A 7,716-nucleotide genomic window follows, 5' to 3' on the forward strand; every position below is an offset into this window, starting at 1 on the left:
GGCGCTCACCGCGGGGGCCCGGCGAGCCCCGGCGGCACGGTCGCCCCTGCAGGCGCAGCTCGTGGCGCAGGCGGCGGGCGTCCACGTGGGCCCTGGCGCGCACCAGGCCCAGCTCGGCGTACACCAGCCGGTGCTCCTCCTGCGCCCGCCGCTTGGCCTGCACGGGCGGGACGGTGGTGGGGGGCGGCACAGACGGGGGGATCGGTGCCCCGTAGGCCTCGACGGTGTGGGGGTGGCACGGATGGGCTGGACGCTCCGTACCCCGAGCGACTCGCCGCGACTCACCGCGACTCACCGCGACTCACCGCGACTCATCGCGACTCACCGCGACTCACCGCGACTCACCGCGACTCACCGCGACTCACCGCGTGGGCGACGTGCAGCTCCTGCCTGAGGGACGCGACCTCCTGCTCCAGGTAGGCGATGAGAGATTCCTTGACTCGCACGCTCACCTAGCGCACGGCGGCACAGGCGGGGTGAAGTGAGTGGTGAGTGAGTGGTGAGTGAGTGGTGAGTGAGTGAGTGGTGAGTGAGTGAGTGGTGAGTGAGTGGTGAGTGAGTGGTGAGTGAGTGAGTGGAGTGTGTGAGTGAGTGTGAGTGTGTAAGTGAGTGTGTGAGTGAGTGAGTGAGTGGTGAGTGTGTGAGTAAGTGGTGAGTGAGTGGTGAGTGAGTGGTGAGTGAGTGTGTGAGTGAGTGTGTGAGTGAGTGGTGAGTGAGTGAGAGTGAGTGAGTGAGTGGTGAGTGAGTGCGAGGTGAGTGGTGAGTGAGTGGTGAGTGAGTGGTGAGAGTGAGTGGTGAGTGAGTGGTGAGTGAGAGTGAGTGGTGAGTGAGTGAGTGAGTGGTGAGTGAGTGGTGAGTGAGTGAGTGAGTGGTGAGTGAGTGAGTGAGAGTGAGTGAGTGGTGAGTGAGTGGTGAGTGAGTGGTGAGTGCGAGGTGAGTGAGTGAGTGGTGAGTGAGTGGTGAGTGAGTGGTGAGTGGTGAGTGAGTGGTGAGTGAGTGAGAGTGAGTGAGTGAGTGGTGAGTGAGTGGTGAGTGAGTGGTGAGAGTGAGTGAGTGAGTGGTGAGTGAGTGGTGAGTGAGTGGTGAGTGAGTGAGTGGTGAGTGAGTGAGTGGTGAGTGAGTGAGTGGTGAGTGAGTGAGTGGTGAGTAAGAGTGAGTGAGTGAGTGGTGAGTGCGAGGTGAGTGAGTGAGTGGTGAGTGAGTGGTGAGTGGTGAGTGAGAGTGAGTGAGTGGTGAGTGAGTGGTGAGTGAGTGGTGAGAGTGAGTGAGTGAGTGGTGAGTGAGTGAGTGGTGAGTGAGTGGTGAGGGTGCTCACCTGCAGCTCGTAGACGTCCGTGTCCGGGGCCCTCAGCTGGCTCCGGACTCCAGGCCCCGTGCAGCCCCAACCAGCTCCTGCATCACACACGTGGTCACCTGATCACGCGGTCACGTGATCAAACAATCGCGTGGTCACCTGATCACGCGGTCACGTGACCTCGCACGATCTGAGCTCCCGCGTGGTGGTGTTGGTTGTGTTGGTGTAGTTGGTGGTGTAGGTGGTGGTGTAGGTGGTGGTGGTGTTGGTGGTGTAGGTGGTGTTGGTGGTGGCGGTGTAAGTGGTGGTGGTGTTGGTGGTGGTGGTGTTGGTGGAGGTGTAGGTGGCGGTGTTGGTGTTGTTGTTGGTGGTGGTGTTGGTGGTGGTGTAGGTGTTGGTGGTGGTGGTGTTGGTGTTGATGCCCAGCCAGCGCAAGCCTAAACAGCTTTTGTTCGGCCGGATCGAGGGGGCTAAACGGGCGCGGCACGGGCTAGAGAAGAGATGGAGTGATGTGGTACAGGAGGACGTGGAGCTGAGTGGACTTGCCGATGACTGGTACCAGCGGTGTCAAGATCGGCCTCAGTGGAGGAGGCTCGTGAAGGACGCTACTGGGCAGTTGGAGGCAGTCGCCCTCCAACAACAACGGAGGGCGGAGGAGCGACGCTCACAACAACGAGCGGAGCGCCGGGTGGCTAAAGCACAGCAAGTTGGCACAGTAGGGGGCACAGGTGGTGCATCAGCCAGTCGTCTCGGTCATCTCGGTCAGTCGACCCGTGGCACCTGGGTCTGCCCCGTGACCTCCTGCCAGCGGGCGTTCGACACTTCACGTGGCCTCAGGGTGCACATGGCCTGGCACAAGCGTCGTGGTGACGTCACCGCCACTTAGTGGCGAATGGCGGTTGTTGTTGTTGGTGTTGGTGGTGGTGGTGTAGGTGGTGTTGGTGGCGGTGTAGGTGGCGGTGGTGTAGGTGGTGTTGGTGGCGGTGTAGGTGGCGGTGTTGGTGTTGTTGTTGGTGGTGGTGTTGGTGGTGGTGTAGGTGTTGGTGGTGGTGGTGTAGGTGGTGGTGGTGGTGGTGGTGTAGGTGGTGGTGGTGGTGTTGGTGGTGGTGTAGGTGTTGGTGGTGGTGTTGGTGGTGGTGTAGGTGTTGGTGGTGGTGGTGTAGGTGGTGGTGGTGTAGGTGGTGGTGGTGTAGGTGGTGGTGGTGTAGGTGGTGGTGGTGTTGGTGGTGGTGGTGTAGGTGGTGGTGGTGTAGGTGGTGGTGGTGTAGGTGGTGGTGGTGGTGTTGGTGGTGGTGGTGTAGGTGGTGGTGGTGGTGTAGGTGGTGGTGGTGGTGTTGGTGGTGGTGTAGGTGTTGGTGGTAGTGGTGTAGGTGGTGGTGGTGTAGGTGGTGGTGGTGTAGGTGGTGGTGGTGGTGTTGGTGGTGGTGGTGTAGGTGGTGGTGGTGTAGGTGGTGGTGGTGTAGGTGGTGGTGGTGTTGGTGGTGGTGTAGGTGTTGGTGGTGGTGGTGTAGGTGGTGGTGGTGTAGGTGGTGGTGGTGTAGGTGGTGGTGGTGTAGGTGGTGGTGGTGGTGTTGGTGGTGGTGGTGTAGGTGGTGGTGGTGTAGGTGGTGGTGGTGGTGGTGGTGTAGGTGGTGGTGGTGTAGGTGGTGGTGGTGTAGGTGATGGTGGTGTAGGTGGTGGTGGTGTAGGTGGTGGTGGTGTAGGTGGTGGTGGTGGTGTTGGTGGTGGTGGTGTAGGTGGTGGTGGTGTAGGTGGTGGTGGTGGTGTTGGTGGTGGTGGTGTTGGTGGTGGTGGTGTAGGTGGTGTAGGTGGTGGTGGTGTAGGTGGTGGTGGTGGTGGTGGTGTAGGTGGTGGTGGTGTAGGTGTTGGGGGTCCCACCTGGGTGAGAGGGGACGACCCGCTCGTGCCGCGTCTCCGGCGGCCGTGCCCGCGGGCTGCGTCGCCGGTCCCGGTCCTCCTCCTCGCCGCCGTCGCCCGTGGGGCCTCCCCCACCCCCCTCCCCCCCACCACCCCCCTCCCCCACCACCCCCCACCACCCCCTCCCCCACCACCCCCACCACCCCCTCCCCCTCCTCCCCCTCCTCCTCTCCGCTGCCGCGCTCCTCCAGGCCGGCCCCCCCGCCGCTCCGCCCGCCCCGCGCGGCCCTCACGCTCCGTCGCTCGGCCCTCCCTCCGCCTGTCTGCTCGCACGCGGCACGGTCACGTGGTCACAGCCACGTGGTCACGTGGTCACAGCCACACACATACACACACTCACTCACCACTCACCATCATCGTCGTCGTCTTCCTCGTCATCGTTAGTGTCCGGTGGGTCACTAAGACGAGTGGTACCCCCCCACCCACCCCGCCCCGTACCTCTTGCGACATCGTCTCCTGCGCCGCCCGCTGTGGTGCCCGCCGGTCGCTCCGCCGCCGCCTGCAGCCGGCGGAGTGCTGCCTCCCGCCGGGCCTCGTGCAGCTGCAGCGCCAGCGCCTCCACCTGGGGGGCACGGGGGGGGGGGGGGGGCACGGGGAGGGGCACGGGGGGGGGGGCACGGGGGGGAGCCCTGGAAGACGTGCGGCGTGGAACAGGCTCCACACATGTGCGGCGCCACCGCCGTCCCACCAGCAATTGGCGGTTCCCCCACGACCCAATCGCAACACTGGTTCCCTCCCCCCTCACCCCCCTTTACCCCCCTCCCCCCATTTACACCTCGCCCCCCCCTTACCCCCCCTCCCTCCCCCCTTACCCCCCTTTACCTTCCCACCCCCCCCTTACTCCCCCCCCCCCCCGGCGCAGGTGACTCAGGTCACAGCACAGGAGTGTCCACGCCTCGAGTCAACGCGGCGTGAACGACAAGTAAGTTAACGAGAAGTTAGTTAGTGAGAAGTTAGTTGGCGCATTTTGGGTGCGTTTCGTCGCTGCGAAGCGTTGGCCACACATCTCAACGTAGGACGACAGAGCTTGGGCAGTTGTTGGCGTCGATCCTCGCCGCCTCACCAGCCCCTCCCCGTCTCTCTCCGAGAGCGAATGAAACCCACGCCGCAACTTGTACACCACCGTCACGCCACCGTCACCGTCGTCGATCGCGGCCACCGACCTGCGCCTGGAGCCGCCGTTCGGCGTCCGTCTGCGGCGCCGCGGGCCTCACGGACGCGATGGGCACCGTGCGGCGCTCGCGCACCGGCGTCGCCTCCACCTGCCGCCAGCGCCGCTCGATCTCCTCGCCCGCGGCCCAGGGCCCCACCTCCGCCTCCTCCGCCGCCTCCTCCGGCCCGTGCCGCCCCCCGCCGCGGCCGGGCCTCCCCTCCTCCGCCTGGCGAGAGCCGCGGCCGCCTCGGTGCCGCGGGCCGCCGTCCCGCGTCCCCTCGGGCCCCGTGGCCGTTGAGACAGGCACCGACCCCGGCGTCGCCCGGGGAGCCGGCGTCGCCCCCGCGCGGCGGCCGTCCTGTACGGGGACGGCGCCGGCGCCCCTCTTCCGCGGCCGGGCCGCCATCCTCCGCCGCCGAATGGAAGAACTTGCGCCGCTCCTCGCTCCGCCTCCTCCGTTCCTCCTCCGGCCCTGGCGCCGCGGTCTCGGCGCCGCCGACCTCCCCGGGGAGGCTGGGCCGTGAGCCGCGACGGCCACGGGGCGTCCCGGCGGTCCCGACGGCGTCGGCGAAGCCGGGGCCGTCGGGGCCGTCCGCCGCCCCCCCCGGCGTCTCCCGCTCCGCGGGCGTTCTCGGGCGGCCCGCGCCGCTGCCGCGCCCCAGCAGGGCCTGCTCCACGGTGCGGAACTGGGCCCAGTCCAGCGTCTTGGGCCGCCCGTCCCCCCAGGGGGGAGCGGCGGCGGGAGTGTGCGGGGGGGCTCCCGTCTGCTCGCCCGCGCGCGGCCCTGGCGGCTCCCGGCCGCCTGCGCGCCAGGGCCCCTCCACGCGCAACTCGACGTGTGCGGGTGACCCTGCAGGTGACTGGCGGTGTTGTAGGTGTCTGGGTGACTCTATGGGTGACTGGGGGTGGCTGGATGAGTCTACGGGTGACTGGGGGTGGCTGGGTGACCCTGAAGGTGACTGGGGGTGTCTGGGTGACTCTGCGGTTGACTGGGGGAGTCTAGATGAGGCTACAGGTGACTGGGGGTGGCTGTATGACTCTGCGGTTGCCTGTAGAAGTTGTAGGTGGCTAGGTGACTCTACAGGTGACTGTAGATGTTGTAGGTGTCTGGGTGACTCTGCGGATGACTGTAGGTGTCTGGGTGACCCTATGGGTGACTCCACGTGTCTGTATGACTCTACAGGTGACTGTATATGTTGTAGGTGTCTGGGTGACTCTATGGGTGAATGGGGGTGGCTGGATGAGTCTACGGGTGACTGGGGGTGGCTGGGTGACCCTGTAGGTGACTGAAGGTGTCTGGGTGACCCTGTAGGTGACTCCACGTGTCTGTATGACTCTACAGGTGACTGTAGATGTTGCAGGTGTCTGGGTGACTCTACAGGTGACTGTAGATGTTGCAGGTGTCTGGGTGACTCTACAGGTGACTGGAGGTGTTGCAGGTGTCTGGGTGACTCTACAGGTGACTGTAGGTGTTGCAGGTGTCTGGGTGACTCTACAGGTGACTGGAGGTGTTGCAGGTGTCTGGGTGACTCTACAGGTGACGGTAGATGTTGTAGGTGCCTGGGTGACTCTACAGGTGACTGGAGGTGTTGCAGGTGTCTGGGTGACTCTACAGGTGACGGTAGATGTTGCAGGTGTCTGGATGAGTCTACAGGTGACGGTAGATGTTGCAGGTGTCTGGGTGACTCTACAGGTGACGGTAGATGTTGCAGGTGTCTGGGTGACTCTACAGGTGACTGGAGGTGTTGCAGGTGTCTGGGTGACTCTACAGGTGACTGGAGGTGTTGCAGGTGTCTGGGTGACTCTACAGGTGACTGGAGGTGTTGCAGGTGTCTGGGTGACTCTACATGTGACTGGAGGTGTTGCAGGTGTCTGGGTGACTCTACAGGTGACTGGAGGTGTTGCAGGTGTCTGGGTGACTCTACAGGTGACTGTAGATGTTGTAGGTGTCTGGGTGACTCTACAGGTGACTGGAGGTGTTGCAGGTGTCTGGGTGACTCTACAGGTGACTGGAGGTGTTGCAGGTGTCTGGGTGACTCTACAGGTGACTGTAGATGTTGTAGGTGTCTGGATGAGTCTACAGGTGACTGTAGATGTTGCAGGTGTCTGGGTGAGTCTACAGGTGACTGGAGGTGTTGCAGGTGTCTGGGTGACTCTACAGGTGACTGGAGGTGTTGCAGGTGTCTGGGTGACTCTACAGGTGACTGGAGGTGTTGCAGGTGTGTGGGTGACTCTACAGGTGACTGGAGGTGTTGCAGGTGTCTGGGTGACTCTACAGGTGACTGTAGATGTTGTAGGTGTCTGGGTGACTCTACAGGTGACTGTAGGTGTTGCAGGTGTCTGGGTGACTCTACAGGTGACTGTAGATGTTGTAGGTGTCTGGATGAGTCTACAGGTGACTGTAGATGTTGCAGGTGTCTGGGTGAGTCTACAGGTGACTGGAGGTGTTGCAGGTGTCTGGGTGACTCTACAGGTGACTGGAGGTGTTGCAGGTGTCTGGGTGACTCTACAGGTGACTGGAGGTGTTGCAGGTGTGTGGGTGACTCTACAGGTGACTGGAGGTGTTGCAGGTGTCTGGGTGACTCTACAGGTGACTGTAGATGTTGTAGGTGTCTGGGTGACTCTACAGGTGACTGTAGGTGTTGCAGGTGTCTATATGACTCTACAGGTGACTGCGGGTGTCTGGATGACTCTACGGGTGACTGTGGGTGTTGCAGGTGTCTGGATGAGTCTACAGGTGACTGTAGGTGTCTGGGTGACCCTATGGGTGACTCCACATGTCTGTATGACTCTACAGGTGACTGTAGATGTTGCAGGTGTCTGGATGAGTCTACAGGTGACTGGGGGTGTCTGGATGACTCTACGGGTGACTGTGGGTGTTGCAGGTGTCTGTGTGACTCTTCGCGTGACTCGGGGTGTCTGGACACCTCCACGGGTGCCTGCGAGTGCCTGCCGGTGCCTGGGGCCTGTGGGACGAGAGCCGCCGTGAGAGCGGCCGCAGCAACGGACCGACAGCCGACCCGGCACAAACCGCAACGGCACAAACCGCAACGGCACAAACCGCAACGGCACAAACCGCAACGGCACAAACCGCAACGGCACAAACCGCAACGGCACCGCGATCGGTGAAAATCCACGGAGGTCGCGACCCCCTGGAGGCCGGGGCGGTCACCGGTGCCAAGTCTCCGACTCGTGCCGCCCTCCCGGGAACTCACCGAGACGGAGTGACGGGGTCAGGGGGCCGGGGGGAGGGGGGGTCGTTCCGGCGCCGAGGGCGGCAAACCCGAGTCGCGGCGTCGCGAAGGGGAGAAAGCTCCCCACACAACACACCGCACTGCTCACCACACAGCTC

Source organism: Lampetra fluviatilis, chromosome 58 (genome assembly GCF_964198595.1).
Source record: "Lampetra fluviatilis chromosome 58, kcLamFluv1.1, whole genome shotgun sequence".
Classification (NCBI taxonomy): domain Eukaryota; kingdom Metazoa; phylum Chordata; class Hyperoartia; order Petromyzontiformes; family Petromyzontidae; genus Lampetra; species Lampetra fluviatilis.